Source organism: Bos indicus x Bos taurus, chromosome 18 (genome assembly GCF_003369695.1).
Source record: "Bos indicus x Bos taurus breed Angus x Brahman F1 hybrid chromosome 18, Bos_hybrid_MaternalHap_v2.0, whole genome shotgun sequence".
In the NCBI taxonomy this organism is placed as follows: Eukaryota; Metazoa; Chordata; class Mammalia; order Artiodactyla; family Bovidae; genus Bos; species Bos indicus x Bos taurus.
The window spans coordinates 5,526,691-5,544,769 of record NC_040093.1 but is presented as its reverse complement, the minus strand read 5'-3'; the positions used below and the strand labels follow the sequence as shown (position 1 = coordinate 5,544,769).

At 41.8% G+C, this 18,079-nt stretch overlaps 1 long non-coding RNA gene and 1 pseudogene across 1 annotated transcript; both read right to left on the bottom strand.

Annotated features, from left to right (window-relative positions):
* Positions 1-993: 993 nt before the first annotated feature.
* On the bottom strand, positions 994-3,749 carry LOC113876072. The gene is made up of 2 exons (XR_003506412.1): positions 3,614-3,749; positions 994-1,301 (listed from the first exon to the last, which is right to left on the bottom strand). It is a non-coding gene; the product is annotated as an uncharacterized LOC113876072 (long non-coding RNA).
* Positions 3,750-6,572: 2,823 nt separating this feature from the next.
* LOC113875831 lies at positions 6,573-14,956 on the bottom strand (annotated as a pseudogene).
* Between the last annotated feature and the right edge of the window lie 3,123 nt (positions 14,957-18,079).

The window sequence follows — 18,079 nt, the reverse complement described above, 5'->3', positions numbered from 1 at the left end:
ATTGATGCTTTTGAACTGTGGTGTTGGAGAAGACACTTGAGAGTCTCTTAGACTGCAAGGACTCTATTCTGAAGGAAAGCAATCTGGAATATTCGTTGGAAGGACTGATGCTAAAGCTGAAGCTCCAATACTTTGACAATCTGATGTGAAGAACTGATGCATTGGAAAATATCCTGATGCTGGGTAAGACTGAGGGCAGGAGGAGAAGGGGACGACAGAGGATGAGATGGTTGGATGGCATCACTGACTCGATGAACGTGAGTTTGAGCAGGGTCTGGGAGTTGGTGATGGACACGGAAGCCTGGCATGCTGTAGTCCATGGGGTCCCAAAGAGTTGGACACGACTGAGCCACAGAACTGAACTGACTGATCGGTATAATTGATTCTCTTTGCTATACAGTAGTACAAAATTGTAAAACAGCTATATTCCAATTAGAACTTTTTAAACTAATTTCTTTATATAATCTAGAAATGTTTATAACTTGAATCAAGTATTAATAATATGGTGCAAAATGTGCTAAGCATTTATGCCAGTTTATTTTAAAATTCTATGAGGTAATTGAATATAGTAAATATTTTTCATTTTAGAATTGGGGCAAATACACTTAAGATATTTAATATGAGATCATATAAGGAAAAGAGAAACTTTGTAGTCAACCTGAGATGTGCAGTCTTTCATTTTCGGGAGGTTTTGCTTTCTGTAGTGAAAAAAGCTTTTGAATTTGAAATTTATTTAGAAGGTCCTTCTAGCTCCCTGTGGATAGGAAGTTATAAATCAGAAAACAAAAATCTGTCCCCAGTATTCCTAGTAATTTAGGAGTTTGTCTACCACTTCACTCACACATTTTTGGCTAGAGGTACAAAGAAACTTTAAAAGGACTGTCATACAGTTACTCAAAATGGGCAGTTTTCCTAGGACCCCCAGAAATGGAAGAGCAACCAATGAATGCAGTTTCTCACAAGACAAGAGGAGACTTCTAGTTCACACTGTGATGAAGGAAAGTAATCACTGGAGATGAATTTATGAATGATTTAAGAGAGACTAGGGCAGGTGATACATTTCTATGACAGCAGTGGACACAAACCCAGGTTTTCCAAAATCAATTCCACTGAAGATGATCTTCCAAAACCACCTGACGAAGGATGACTTCCTCTAGCTCCTTGGACCTCTTATCTGAGTCATCATCTCCATCCATTCATACATACTGGGAATATGGCTGTTGTCTCCATTCTCCTTATATTCCTGGGATCGTTCAGTTGCTCCAGAAAGGTGATCAGGTCCAGCTTAGAGCCCACAAGACCTGTTCATCAGAGAAAGGAATATTTGTGTTTCAGAGACTCATCAGTGTCCAATCCAATATGTGTTCAGTTGAGACGAGAACACAAGAGACAATGTTAATACAGCCTGGAAAATGATTTCCCCAAATCCTTTATTCAAATCACCTATATAACACTAACAAATACATAACACCAGATCCTGAGATACTGGTCAAGTACTACGAAGGCAAAGTAAGTGTGTAACTGTGAACTTGACCCAGAGGGATGGTATGGGGAGGGAGGTTCAGGATGGGGAACACGTGTACACCTGTGGCAGATGCATGTTGATGTATGGCAAAACCAATACAATATTGTAAAGTAAAAATAATAATTAAAAAAAATCTAAAAAAAAGGAAAAAAAATAAAAAATAACAGGGGTGTCTATTTAATACTACAGAGCTTATACAATTACCACTAACCTAGAATGCAGTGATAGGTTCCAGTGAAGGGTGTCAGATTCATGATCTCCAAACAAGAAGATTTAACTTTGGGACCAGAGAACAGGCACCAGAGCTGATCGCTGAAGACCATTTGTGTAGCACAGTTTTATTAAAGTGAAAAAGGGACAGAGAAGTTTCTGACATAGACATCAGAAGGGGGTGGAGAGTGCCCCCCTTGCTAGTCTAAGCAAGGGAGCTATATACTTTTTTAATCAGTAATTACAATAAATCAAAAGAATGTCTCAAGGTTGTACAAATTTTACCAGACCCACTCCCACAATCCTAAAGGAAATCAGTTCTGAATATACATTGGAAGTACTGATGCTGAAACTAAGACTCCAATACTTTGGCAAGCTGATGCGAAGAGCTAACTTATTTCAAAAGACCCTGATACTGGGAAAGATTGAATGCGGGAGGAGAAGGGGACGACAGAGGATGAGATGGTTGGATGGCATCACCGACTCAATGGGTTTGAGTAAACTCCGCGAGTTGGTGATGGACAGGGAGGCTTGGTGTGCTGCAATCCATGGGGTTGCAAATAGTCAGACAAGACTGAGCAACTGAACTGAACTGAACCAGACCCTCTCCCATAATATAAATTCTAAGATATCAGGATTAGTCAGAAGGTTTTCAGGAAGGAGAAACTGTGCTCAAGCAGGATACATTTTGTTATATAATCCCTAGTACAGAGTTTAAACCGAGTTGTTTGTTGTTTAATCATCAGTTCTGGGCTTAAAGAAAAAGTCCTGTGTCTAAGGCTCATAAAGACATAAAAAAGTCATTTTATGTGTCTAAGACCAAGGAATGTAAAGGGAAAAAAGGTATTTGTCTTTTCCTCCTTTAGAATTGCAGACCCCTATCTCCTCCACGAGAGTCCCAGACCACCACCCTCCCCCTTCCTCCTCAGGACCCTGGACTTCTTATCAACCTGCCTAGGAATTGACTCTCACAGAAGGAGGCAGAGTACATCAAGGAAGAAAAAGGTTACCAGCATAATGAATTATCCTGAAGCCTTTCTTTCCAAATTCATACATACCCATTTCCCTTAGAAAGGAGAGATTTCAAACTCCTGTGGAAATCAAAAATTTTCAGAAACATTCTAGAAATGATGGAACCAAAACCCAGTAGGTAGATAAGGGATTCTGGAAGGAAGCTGTCATCATCTAAGCAGGCCAGCTTCCTATAGTTCTCTAACATCACGTCCCTGTACAATGCCCATTGAAAGTTTTGTGGAAAACTCTGGACCACTGAGTTGAGTCACTGGGCTTCCCAGCTGGCTCAGTGGTAAAGAATCTGCCTGCCAGTGCTGGAGATGCGGCTTCAGTCTCGGGGTGGAGAGAATCCCGGGGAGGAGGAAATGGCAACCCACTGCAGAATTCTTGCCCGGAAAATCCCATGGACAGAAGAGAGTTGATTCTATGTATAATGGCACTTTCAAACTCTGTTCTAAATATCTAAATTGCATGCAGGTGCTGTCATTACTGCATTTCCCAACGTCCCTAAAATCCCAACACCAAACCACATCCCAGTGGGAGTAAGGATAGGAGTGACGCCAAATGCTGATCTCTCACAAAAAGAATATTTTCAACAGTTGAAAGTCGCTGATTGACGTTGAGAATTTATCATGCTCCATAGAAAGCGAAAATGCAGACAATGGAGCAAAGGGTCTGGGACAGCAGGAAGTAGTCTAAAGGGCTGGTCTGCACTATCATAATAAGAAATAGGAAAAAAATAAGATGATAATAAATGCCCGGGAAGAAAAATTAGGAGCAGAGAGCTAAAGGCTTGCATATTCTCACTGGGGCATTTTAGGAGGAAAAGCAGACACAGCCCGAAACCCAGGACAGGATATTTACCTGAGAAGCTGCCATTTCCTTCTCTTCTTCCTCCTGCTCTGTCTTCTCTGGGGATATTACGCTGCAAACGCACTTCTGAGTTTTGAGAAAATACCTTGGAGGGCATCAACACAACTTTATATTCTGCAACCACCGCTCCTACAAACAAAAGGATTTTGAAAAGCTGAGAATACCGACCTCTCCTGTCCTCTGTCTCAGGAGAGATTCAGGAACAATGAATTTCTACCTGGAGACCAGCCTGTGAACTCATTTCTTGATTGTTCTCTCCCCATAGAGAGCTCCTAACACTCTGCTCACACAGATGATGTGAGCTGACTGACTTCCTCCGTCCAAATACAGCTAGACCAACCCTGCTGCCTCTCCTCAGACTGACTCCGGGGCTCAGCTCTCAGATGATCCAGATGGACCAGGAGCTACGTCCTTAACCTGGGCCTCTGCTTAGAATCTCCTGGAACACTTCCTACAAACCACCCTGATACTCCCACAGGAGCACACAGAACTCTGTTGGGAGGGCATCAGTGAGGTCATTTCTGAAACGGGTCACGTAATCCTGATGGAGGGGAAGATTTAGGGCAGGAAATTCTGAGAGAGGTTAAAGCTTGAATCAGGCAGAGAAAACAAGAGTACTTGCAGTTCAGCTTTTACACTTTACCCTGAGTGAAGTGCCTCAGGCTCTCCAGGCTGAGTGTGGGTTAATTCACTTAAACCAAGTCAAGGATTCTGGTGAGCACTGTGAGGGTGTTGAAAGGTTGCTGTTCAACCAAAAAAGACCCCTGGATTCTTGGCCTCCTGAGGAGAAGAATTCAATCTGGGGCCAGAGATGAGGCTTGATCGCTCACAGCTTTTGTGTAATAAAGTTTTATTAAAGTATAAAAGAGATAGAGAAAGCTTCTGACATAGACTTCAGAAGGGGGCAGAAAGAGTGCCCCCTTGCTAGTGTTAGCAAAGCAGTTACATACTTTTATTTAGTTATTCCAGTGAATCAAAAGACTGTCTGGAGGTTGTAAAGACCTCACTAGACCCACTCCCATAATTTACATTTTAAGACAACAAAATTAGCCAGAAAGTGTTTTTCCAGAGAGTGTCCTCAAGCAGGATAAAACTACATTTGTCCTTTCTTCCTCCTTGAGAATTCCAGACCCCTCTCTCCTTGGGGACCCCTGGACTTATCAACCTGCCTAGAAATTGACTCTCTCAGTGTGATTGAACGGGGGTCTGTGGATAGACCCTGAGGTCCAGCAAGACTGCTGGTCTCAAGGAAGGGGTTCATCTAGTGCATGTGCTCACAAGACTGGCTGGTGTGAGCTCAAGGACCTGCAGGCTGCCTGATCCCCAGACAGATGCTGAGGCAGCAACATCATGGAGCAGTTTAGGGAAACTGTCAACAATACTCTGTATCATCTTTCTTACTAGAATCATCCCAGTGTCTAAGTAGTTACAAAATGAAAGACGAGATACAACCTAGAAATGATGGAATGTACATGAAGTTATGAGAAATTTAAATCCAGTGAGTAAACTAATTTCCCCATATGCCATCCTTGTGTGTTATCGAACAGTTAATTGCGGTCTCTTCACTACAACCTTAAATAAGGTGGGCGAGGTTGCTGTTGGTGGTGGGTTAACATTTCATTCATTACAACAACCGAAACAATAAAAGCCATTCACTTTTATGAATAACCATGTATTAAATTTCACACATAGTTGAAATAAAACCTTTTACAATCCGCGGTATGATCCATGATTAAATACAGATCAAAAGTACGGAGAAAGATATTCAATTTTTGATATAATGATGTGAGATTTCTGATTTCCACGGCTTACCAAACAAAGACTAGGAAGCACTTAGCAAGCATGATATGCACCAATTCCATGCCTTTTCCAGGAAGGGTTTCTTACGTTTCTAGGTTATTGCTGTCTTGATTTCAACACTGTCAAGTAATAATCATGACTTGTGTTAATATTATAAAGATACATCAATATTGCAGTGAACTGTCATTGTGTTCTTCTTACAAATGAAGGATATTACTATTGAAACATTACAATGAACTTCTGACTTACTTTAACACACGGAAAGATTAAACGATCACTTACTTCATGGCAACCTCCAGATATTTCACGTCAACGACAAACACCTCTATTTAAATGCTCATTGTCCATTTTACATTATGCTATTCTCAAACTTCTAATGGAGATTAGATAGAAATGGTTGCAACACAATATAAAAAGGCTAATCTTTAATAAACCATCAAAAACCTATGTTTGCAAACACACTAGAAAGAAAGCATAACGTGGATTATTTGAGTGGTGAATTACATTCACTCCAAATAACCTCACATCACATCATTATTAACAGGCATATATACATTGCTAAGAACTGTAATGTTCTAACCATTAACCTTCATCTCACGATTCATGCTAAAATATCCATTTTCCATCAGTTTTAACTATGGACTGCTCCCTGCAGTCATTCTCCTTCAGAGAAACTTCTGAAAACAAAGTTGATGAAATGCCTTCTAGTACGCATATTTCGGAGAAGGCGATGGCACCCCACTCCAGTACTCTTGCCTGGAAAATCCCATGGATGGAGGAGCCTGCTGGGCTGCCGTCCTTGGGGTCGAAAAGAGTCGGACATGACTGAGCTACTTCACTTTTCACTTTCATGCATTGCGAAGGAAATGGCAACCCACTCCAGTGTTCTTGCCTGGAGAATCCCAGGGACGGGGGAGCCTGGTGGGCTGCTGTCTACAGGGTCGCACAGAGTCAGACACGACTGTAGCGACTTAGCAGCAGGAGCACGCATCTTTACTTCGATTTAACTTTGATTAAATACCTTTCTATATATTTGTTGCATCACTTCCATTGGTTTCTTATATAAACTCTTGTGTTTTCTGATGCATGTTTAGGGCAAACCTCTTCCATCACTTGTTCCATTACTAGGGCTTCTCTCAAGTGTGTGTTCTCAGATGTTTAGTGAGATTACTACTATGACTAAAGGCTTTGTCACATTCTGTACATTTATAACGTCTCTCTCCAGTTGAATTCGCTGATGTTGAGTAAGATGTGAGCACTAAATAAAGGCTTTGTTACATTCTGTACATTTATAAGGTCTCTCCCCAGAATGAATTAGCTGATGTCGAGTAAGAAGTGAGGGACGATGAAAGGCTTTGTTACATTCTTTACATTTATAAGGTTTCTCTCCAGTATGAACTTGCAAATGTGTAGTAAGAATTGAATTCCGATTAAAGGTTTTGCCACATTCTGTACATTTATACGGTCTCTCCCCAGTATGAGTTTGCTGATGCTTAGTAAGACTAGAACGCTTAATGAAGGCCTTGCCACTTTCTGTACCTTTATAACATCTATCCCAAGTATGAATTCGGTGACGTTGAGTAAGGACTGAACTCGTAATAAAGGCTTTGCCATATTCTTTACATTTATAAGGTCTCTCTCCAGGATGAATTTGCTGATGTTCAGTAAGATGTGAGCCACGGATAAAGGCTTTGTTACATTCTTTACATTTATAAGGCTTCTCTCCAGTATGAATTCGCTGATGATAGGTTAGCTGTGAGTAGCAGATCAAGGCTTTGCTACATTCTGTACATTTGTAAGGCTTCTCTCCCGTATGAATTCGCCAATGTTGAATAAGATTTGAGTTGTGATTAAAGGTTTTGCCACATTCTGTACTTTATAAGGTTTCTCTCCAGCGTCAATTCTCTGATGTTTAGTAAGAAGTGAGCTATGGTTAAATGCCTTGGTACATTCTGTACCTTCGAAAGGTTTCCTTCCTGTATGAATTTTCTTATGTCTACTTAGATGGCATGAGTTACTAAATACTTTCCCACATATCTTACACTTGTTTTCTTTCTGTGGATTGTGAACAGTCTGCTGTTGAATAAGTTCTAAAGACTGATTAGAAACCTTCCCATATTCAGTACAAGTCCTCTCTTCAGTACAAGTACTCTTATCTAGAGAAAAACCTGACATTTGATCAAAGGTATTTCTACATTTATTACTTTTAGAACTCTTGTTTGATGTTTCGGAACCCTGATGTTTCAAAAGTTTTGAGTCTCCTTCAACCCTATACTCATTTTCTTTGCCCGAATACCTTCTCAGTCCACCATTAATACTCTTGCAATTATTGGAGCTGGAGCTGTTACTTAAGGTCTGACTCATTTTATTACATATGGAAAGTTGTTGTGTATTAACCATATCACAATATTTAGTGAACAATGATGGCTGGATTATGTCTCCTCCATTATTATCAACATTATATATCATGGAATGGAGAGAAAATATCTGTCGGGGGAAGAAAAATGACTCTCTGCTCACGGATCTCTCAAATTGATTAGATAGTGAATTTTCCCACTCATTGTTAAATTTTACGTGTTCAGACATCCTTGAATGTATGTTTAGTAGAAGTCTACATTCACAATTGTCTGAATGAGGATTTGCAGTAGAGACTAAATTACCTTCCATATTTTCCACATGTCCCTTCAGAGAATATGTAGGTTTCAAAAAAGGATGGAAATCTTTTCTTAAATACTTACACTTCTCGGCAGATATTGAAGATTGAAGTTGCTGTTTTTCCCAGTTTGACTCACGTTGCTCATTGCTTTTGGCAGTAATGTTAGCATTATGTGTAACTGTCTCCATTTCCTTATTTCCATAAAAACATCCTCTCTGTCTTTCATATACCCTTGTATATTCCCAGTCTTTCATTAAATTTAAGTTTCTGAGGTGAAATATTTGATATATTCCTAGGTTTGCTTTTGGGAATACATCCTCTAACGCTGGATTCTTTGGCATCAAATCCTGGGTGTCTTGTGGAGACATAGCTGAAAGATACCAAATAACAAGTAATTTCCCCTGCTATTCTCAGTGAATATCTTTAAAGATTTAAAGAAAATTGATGACCATTAGCTAGTTTAAAAATAAAATAGAGACCGAAGGATCAAGATGCCAGAGGCTTAGGCAGATGTGGAGCTCATCTCTCTCTCCACAAATGAATGAGAAATGGAACAATTCTCTTGGAGCCCAGCTGAACAGTAGCAGAGGCCCTTGGATATCTGAAAGGACAAGAAAGATTCCTGCTGAGCCAGGTAGGACAAAAGAAAGAAGAAGGAAAAGGAAGAGGAGAGGAAGTGGGTTGGGGCCTGTAACCCTCCCAGGAGATGAAAGTGAGGAGATATCTCCATATCCGGGGAAGCTTCTCACTGGGGGAGCTCAGTTTGGACAGAAGGCAAGCCTCATTCTCTGTGCGAAGAAAACATGGCAACCAGCGTGTGGCAGCAGGACAGAGTGAGACCTGCACACAGGGTGCTGACCCCAGCCCTGCCTACCCAGCCTTAGAGGCATGTCCACCAATGCAGACAAGGGCTGAGTGCTGAAATGTGGGGTTTGTAGAGCGGACCGAGGCAGAGGACTACTGTTGGCTATGAGGAAACATCCTGAAGGGATGGCCATGACGGAGGAGCTCTGCAAACAAGATGCTTGTGGCGAAGCCTGAACCACCATAGAGCAGAATGCCATTGGTGAGTGACGCCCAAACAAGAAGCCCACGCATCCCTTGTCCCTTGTGCCGGCTTCTGCTCTCCAAGGACTATGAAGAACTCCACCCACGTAGGACTTTTGAGCCCCCAGACACGGCCTCTCCCATCCATCTCCTCCACAATCAGCAGAATCCTGTGCTCAGGGGCAGCTTCAGGAGAAGACACTTGTGAGTTGGCCACACGCACAGATGGAGCTGAAAGCACACGTGAAACCCAGGGATAAAGAAGAAACCTGAAACCTCTCCTTGGAGCAACACAAGCCATGGTCTTACACCCACGACCGGCCTTGTAACCTCAGCCCCTACAGAGCATCTGAATCAACAACCAGGGCTCTCCCAGTCATGGCAGGTGTAGCTTTAGCAGCTGTAGACTTTGTGGGCTTCTACACAAGGGGGCTGGGCCAGGACAGAGCCAGAGGTGCCCCGTAGCACCACAGCGGATTCAGCTGCACACCCAAGGCAATCCCAGGACCTGACTTCACTGAATCTGTGCTGGTGACCTTGCAAAAAAAACATCTGAGAGCCACCAGGGCCATGTGCCATCATGCCCATGGTTAAGGTGGTCTAAGTGCAGTGCCAACACTCCATATCACGAGAGCCTGCAGAACGCATGAGAGGGGACACCAGAGCACACCCTGAGGTGAACACTCCTAGAGGAGTAATACTCAGTGACTTCTCTCCCAGTGGGTGTGCTCCAATCCCACCTGCCTGGCACCACAGATCAGATTCACAGCAAAGACTCAGATCTGGGGGCTCTATTACCCCACGCAGGGAGCAGGCACCACCAGAGACAGGGCAGTAACAACCACAGAACAAGGGGGAAACAGCCCTGAATCTCCCCAGCAGGTTCTGGTCACAGTTAACAGCAATCAAAGCACAGATCAAGAGAGGATAAGGGCACAAACCTCTGGACCATCCTCACCTACTAAGGTGCAGATACCAGAAGGAAGATTAACTAGGTTTCTGCACCCTTCTAAACAGAGACCACACACAGAATGCTGGACAAAATGAGATGGCAAAGAAATAGGTTATAGGGGAAGAAACAAGATAATAACCTCCAAGGACCACTGAATTAAGAGGTGATAGTGAAAGGTTGTTGTTGAATCATGTGAATATACCGGGCTTCTTGGCCCCCGGAGGAGAAGAATTCAATCCGGGGCCAGAGACGAGGCTTGATCGCTCAGAGCTTTTGTGTAATAAAGTTTTATTGAAGTATAAAGGAGATAGAGAAAGCTTCTGACATAGGCATCAGAAGGGGGCAGAAAGAGTACCCGCCTGCTAGTCTTCAGCTGGATGTTATATAGTCACTAGCAGTCTGTTAATGAAAGAAAGGAATGTCTTAAAATTCAGAATGGCACCAGGCCCCTCACCCATAAGATGCATTTTGGGATAGTCTTGGCGCCAAATGGTTTATCCTGGGCCATAAAATGATTAACTTGAATCTTGAAGAAGGACAGATCACCATACAAATAGTTTCATTTACATAGATTAGGAGAACAATATCCATACTGGTTTGTTAAGTAGGTTCTGGGCCAAGAGGAGGAACCGACTTGGAGACAGAGTTTGGGGTAAAGGCATAGTACATTAGCATAGCTTAAGACGAACATTTCCATAAGAAAAAGGCATTGATTATCTCTAGGCTCAAGAATAGCTAACTTCAGGGGAAACCAGGTGTCATTATGGCAACACAGTATTTTAAGAGAAACCTCCCTTTAAATTTGTATAGAGAAGGAAAAAATATTGCTAGTTTGTTTCTTCCTGCCGCTTAAGACAGATAAAAATGTCTGACACTTGCAGGCTGTTTCCTCCATTTGGAGACCCCTGGCCTTCCTGCCTGTTACCCTCTCAATAGTCAATCTAATGATTACTTCTTGCTTTTAGTCATCTTAAGTGGAGACACCAAACACTTTCAAAAATCCTAGGTGCCTAGTAATTCTTTAATGCACTTCTTGCCACACATGTTTCTGAGAATGTTCTATTCGGTCTTTCAATCTAAAAATCATAGATCATAGTGACAGAGAACTAAGCAGAAACTGAGGACACATAAGACTGTGTCCAAGGAAGCTGAATAGAAATAAGATAAACTTAATATACTACTGGTTTTAAGAAATTAAATAAGAAGAGAGACTTTAAAACTATAATTGAAAGAGGGAATTCTACTCATTGCTCTGTGGAGACCTAAATGGGAAGGAAATCAATAGAATGCTAAAGACTAGAGATCTCCTTAAGAATATTAGAGGTATTGGGAATATTTCATGCAAAGATGGGAACAATAAAGGACAGAAACGGGATGGACCTAAAAGAAGTAGAAGATATTAAGAGAAATTGGGAAGGATACATGGAATAAGTATACAAAAAAGATCTTAATGACCGAGATAACCACGATGGTGTGATCACTCACCTAGTAAGAGACATCCCGGCATCCAAAGTCAAGTCAGCCTTAGAAGGCATGAACACCAACAAAGCTGATGGAACTACAGCTGAGCTATTTCAAGTCCTAAAAGATGATAATGCTAAAGTTCTGCAACTTGATAGGACGGCAAATTTGGAAAACTCAGCAGTGGCCTCAGGATGGGAAAAGGTCAGTTTTCATTCCAATCACAAATAAAGGCATCATGGAAAAAGAAAGAGAGTTCCAGAAAAACATCTATTTCTGCTTTATTGACTATGCCAAAGCCTTTGACTGTGTGGATCACAATAAACTGTGGAAAATTCTGAAAGAGATGGGAATACCAGACCACCTGGTCTGCCTCTTGAGAAATCTGTATGCAGGTCAGGAAGCAACAGTTAGAACTGGACATGGAACAACAGACTGGTTCCAAATAGGAAAAGGAGTTCGTCAAGGCTGTATATTGTCACCCTGTTTATTTAACTTATATGCAGAGTACATCATGAGAAACGCTGGACTGGATGAAACACAAGCTGGAATGAAGATTGCTGGGAGAAATATCAATAACCTCAGATATGCAGATGACACCAGCCTTATGGCAGAAAGTGAAGAGGAACTAAAAAGCCTCTTGATGAAGGTGGAAGAGGAGAGTGAAAAAGTTGGCTTAAAGCTCAACATTCAGAAAACGAAGATCATGGTATCTGGTCCCATCACTTCATGGGAAATAGATGGAGAAACAGTGGAAATAGTGTCAGACTTTATTCTTTGGGGCTCCAAAATCACTGCAGATGGTGACTGCAGCCATGAAATTAAAAGATGCTTACTCCTCGGAAAGAAAGTTATGACCAACCTAGATAGCATATTCTGCCGGGAGCAGGAGCTCCGCCCCTGGAAGAGGTCATGGGGAAGGAGGCTCAGCATAGGCAAAGGCGGGATTGAGCCTCAGGAGTCCCCCTGGAAATTCTCGAGCATCTACCCCCCAAACCAGAGTCTGCCTACTTTCTGCTTTGTGCTCTCACCTACACCTCTGACTTTTCGGGGGGCTGTCCCCCACTACCTCTCTCTGAAAAAAGAATTAACTTACAGCTCCAGTTAATAATTCCTGGGTGTGACAGTGTTTCAACCTACAAACTCCTTTGGAAGTCCTCTAGCCTGCCTGAATAGGTTTTTCCAGCCACATGTGATTGTTCAGAGCTTCCCAACAGTGAGAGGCATGAGATGTTCTAAACTGTCTGAATACAGATTCCTTTGAGCAGTTAAAAGATTGATTAGAAATTGTATTGGTGAAGGGTTTTTCACTTGTTGCACCATTGTTTGCTGCTAAGTTTCCATATCCCTTACCTGCTGTGTCCCTGGCAGTGTATTGATTAATATAATTGGTGTAAGTAGTAGCTTTAATGTTTGTAATCTTGGACCCTTGAGTTAATTCTTTTTCTTGTTATAGCCCACCACACCTTTGCCCTATAGGAATGCAACTTTAATGCTTTTGGAGGGTGGCACCTGACTTTAGAATAATCACCTTTAGAGAAAAATAAGTTTCTTAAAATGTTAACAGGCCTCTGGGCCAGAAGATGATGCAAATCACCTAAACTTTTGCATATGATAAGTTTGCAGGAAGAAAGCCTGGCTTACTGCATGACTCTACCCCTTCCCCCATTATCCTCTATGCGTAACTTAAGGTATAAAAACTACTTTGGAAAATAAAGTGCGGGCCTTGGTCACGGAAACTTGGTCTCCCCATGTCATACTTTCTCTCACCTTCTGGCTGAATTATTCAGCCTCTTTTCTCCACTGAATTTCCTCACTGAGCTATCCTTATTTCAGCCTCTTTTCTCCACTGAATTTCTTCACTAAGCTATCCTTATTTAACCACTCCTTATATCCTTAATTAATGTTTACTTAAGCAATTCTTTCCTGATCCTCACCGACACCATCCCCGCTTCGAATTCCCTGGATCCACCGGGGCTGGACCCCGGCAATATTCAAAAGCAGAGACATTACTTTGCCAACAAAGGTTTGTCTAGTCAAGGCTATGGTTTTTCCTGTGGTCATGTATGTATGTGAGAGTTGGACTGTGAAGAAGGCTGAGCGCCGAAGAATTGACACTTTTGAACTGTGGTGCTGGAGAAGACTCTTGAGAGTCCCTTGGACTGCAAGGAGATCCAACCAGTCCATTCTGAAAGAGATCAGCCCTGGGATTTCTTTGGAAGGAATGCTGCTAAAGCTGAAACTCCAGTACTTTGGCCACCTCATGCGAAGAGTTGACTCTTTGGAAAGTTCTCTGATGCTGGGAGGGATTGGGGGCAAGAGGAGAAGGAGACGACAGAGGATGAGATGGCTGGATGGCATCACTGATGCAATGGACATGAGTTTGAGTGAACTCCGGGAGTTGGTGATGGACAGGGATGCCTGGCGTACTGCGATTCATGGGGTTGCAAAGAGTCAGACACGACTGAGCAACTGATCTGATCTGATCTGATCTGTGACGGGGAAAAGAAATCACTGGAGATAAATTCATGAATGATTTCAGAGAGAGAATGGGGCAGGTGATACATTTCTATCACAGTAGTAGACACAAACCCAGGTTTTTGAAAACCATTTCCATTGAAGCAAATCTCCCAACACCACGTGATGAAGGATGAGTTCCTCGCTGCTCCTCAGACCTCTCATCTGAGTCATCATCTCCATCTATTCATACCTACCTGGGCAAATGGCTGTTGTCTCCATTCTCCTCATATTCCTGGGATCCTTCCATTGCTCCAGAAAGGCGACCAGGTCCAGCGTAGACACAAGCCCTATTTATCAGAGAAAGGAATATTTGTGTTGTTAGAGATCCATCAGTATCGAATCCAATATGTATTCAGGTGAAACGACAACGCATTTTGTTCTAGAAAATGATTTCCTTAAATACTTTATTCAAAGCAGCTATACAAGACTAACACACATCTAACAATCAGATCCTGAGATTCTGGTCAAGTAGTACTAAGCCAAAGTAAGTGGTGTCAATGTGAAATTAAGAGAGGGTACAACTATTTAATACCACAAAACTTACACAATTACCACGAACCTAGAAGGAAGGACGCAGAGTACATCAAAGAAGAAAAACGTCACCCGTATAACGAATCATCATGAAGCCTTTCTTTCTAAACTCACAAATACCCATTTTCCCCTAGAAAGCAGAGATCTGAAACTGTGCGAAGCAGAAAATTTCAGAAGACATTCTTGACATGATGGAACTAAAACCCAGTGGGTAGATAAGGGATTCTGGAAGGCAGTTATCCTCACCCAAGGAGGCCAGGTTCCCGTACTTCTCTAACATCACGTCTCTGTACAATTCCCGCTGATCGAGGTCCAGGCATTCCCACTTCTCTTGAGTGAAGTCTATGGCCACATCCTGGAACGTCATTCGTCCCTGAAATACAAAGTACAGGTGCCATGTGGCCATGGGAAGACTTTGCAATGTGACCCAAGATGAAAACGGCAAGTTCAGAGAACTGGTCGTGATTTAGTGGCTTGGCTGGCATTACAAAATACACTTTTTACACAGTACTCCTTCCTACCCAATTTCTAATATGAAGAAAAAAAGATGAGTTATTGATCTACAAGCCATTAGGGAGACTAGTTTCATCTGAAAGAGCAATTATAAAATAATCAGGGCAGTATGAGCATATTTATTCTTCAGTGTTCTACTCGTGTGACATAGGATAAATTGTTTATCAAAGAAACAGGAATTTTTTTTTTTTTTTTTTAAGTGTAGTCTGATCCAAGAGTTCTGATGTCTGGCCAAAGTGCCACATTTTTAGCAAGGTTATTTGAGTTAGTAATGTTGAAAATTCTGCTCGATGAATGACGATTTTGAACCACAACAAAATAGAATAGTAAGGTAAGAATTCATGCTTAAGTTGAAATTCTAATTGTTTTACAGATTTTAACAGGTCTAATAGGATAGTAACCTTTCTTGTGGTCTGGGGTCGTGTTGGAAAAGAATTTCCAGACACGAGACAAAATGAGAGTTTATTAGAATGGGGGGTGTTGTTAGAACAGTTGGCCAGCTCAAGGGAGAATGGATGTTCAACAGGGGTCCTTAGTCCACTTTCATAGACAGGGTACAAGGAGTGGGACAGGGGTCTTGCAGATCATTTGATGAATGGATGAGGCACCTATACTGGGTGGGGGATGTGTAAGAAAAATACTTTCTCCTTATGGGGTAGGAGGGGAGACCGTTTATAATGCTGAGAAGGACCTGAAATCCATCAACAGTTACAACATGGGGGAGGGAAAGATGCTAATGAGTCTTGTTTTTCCATTCCTGCATTCCAAGACCCTCCTTGGTTTTATCTAGTCTTTTGTCCCTGCATCATCACATACCTCCCTCTCTTTATTTTTAGGGCCAATTCTTTGGCCCTTGTTGATACCCTGCTCATGTCTAACTATTTATCCATTTCCCTTCTCACACATTTGGGAATCCAGTTTCAGGGGAAATGGAGCAATGACCGCTCTGGCTTCTTCAGGCTGAGCCGGGGTGCCATGGGGCTCTGGGTTCCCTTTACCTACTCAGTCAGGGACCATTTATGGAGGGAGATGAGAGTCCATTGAATGATAAGGTGAGTTGTTTCAGCATTGTTTAGGTGTTGTTCAGGGAATATTCTTGCACGACCACTTGGAAATTTGTGGTATTTTAGAAGAAACAAACTTTACAAGAAAGTTAAAGGTACATGGCCCAAAGATTAGGGGCTAGCCAGGAAAACCAGAACCAGACATTGGTTCGTGATGTGTTTCTCTAGGTACAAGAAGCAGCAAGAATTTGGGCTCATAAAATCTTTACATGAAAACATCTGACCTTCGGAAGGCCAGTTCTGGGTTTTTCCCAGAGCACAGAGTTCCTTGTTTCTGATCTCTACTCTGAACTCCTTTCGGGGGGTGTTGCAAGTCAGGAGCTTGCAGTGGTCATGATGTCATCTTTGTAGAGACAGCTGGCAGAGTCCAGTCAGCAGGGTCCCTTCATAGCCACATATTTAACCATGCTTTGGGGGCATTTCTTGTCCATTGTGTCCTACGGCACTGGCAAGACTCATTCCCAGGTCTAGGGAAAGTTCCATTGATAGGCCACTCAATGTGCTACTTCTAGAGCAGGCCTTGTGAGTAGCAAAAGCCTCTGGACCATACCTGTCTTACAGCATCTAGGTCCTGGAAAATATTCCCTCTTTTTGCTTCTTCCCATATCTAGAGTTACATTATTACAATCATTGATAGCATGTGGAGCTGCATATCAGCATTTTATCACAGGCTCAGTCACACATTTAGTAACCTAAGAAACAATGTTCTGAAGTAAGCGACATAGAAAATAATTTAGCTATGGCTAGCAATTATTAGTCAGGTCGTAAGTAAAAATGATAAGTCAAGCACTTTCATTAAGTAGAGCTCAGTATACCACAGGTCATCTGACTTCATTTGTTAAATGACTATAGCCAGGTGTTAATCTCCTGGTTGTATATCATGGAGCATCTAATCTTTATCTGAAGATTGCTTCCTGAGATTACCTTTAGAAACAAACTTAGAGTGTCCTTTTTAATAACTTAATTAAATCTTTTAGAAATATAACATAAGAATGAACTATCATAACTTAATTAAATCTTTTAGAAATATAACATAAGAATGAACTATCTCAGAAGTGAGGCTTAGTAAACACTACACTTTAATTAGCAAAACTAGAAACTTAGTTTAACAATGAACAGAACTTACTACTCAGTGAAACATTTTTTTCTTTATGAGGGCATTAACCCTGTAGCCAGGGAAGGCTTTAACCCATCAAATAGAAATGAGGTTTGTCAGGGAGCTGGGAAAAGCCAGGCAGCCATGTTAGATTTCCCACAGCCTGAGTCTTTGATTTACAGCTACTGTTCACCCATTTTTAATTCCCCAATTTAGGAGCAGACTATGGCCATGTTTTAAGGACATCAAGATGGCAAAAGTCTAACCATGAGGGGTTATGTTTGTAGAAGAAGAATGAGCTTTGTCTACATGTACCATAATCTTAAGTAATGCTTATTTACTTTACCAAAGTAACAAAATATTTTAAAACTGAATATAAATGACTTAAAGGCAAAAAATTCATAATCTCTTATTGAAAGCTGCATTCTAAGAAAACTTTGTTCTATTAACATAGAGACTAGACTAAATTCCAGTCTGGTACCAGCTTCAGTTCAGTTCAGTCGCTCAGTCGTGTCTGAATCTTTGCAACCCCATGAATTGCAGCACATCAGACCTCCCTGTCCATCACCGACTCCCGGAGTTTACTCAAACTCATGTCCATCGAGTCAGTGATGCCATCCAGCCATCTAACCTATGTCGTCCCCTTCTCCTCCTGCCCCCAATCCCTCCCAGCATCAGAGACTTTCCCAGTGAGTCAACTCTTCGCATGAGGTGGCCAAAGTATTGGAGTGTCAGCTTTAGCATCAGTCCTTCCAATGAACACCCAGGACTGATCTCCTTTAGAATGGACTGGTTGGTATCTCTGATTTTCTTGAAG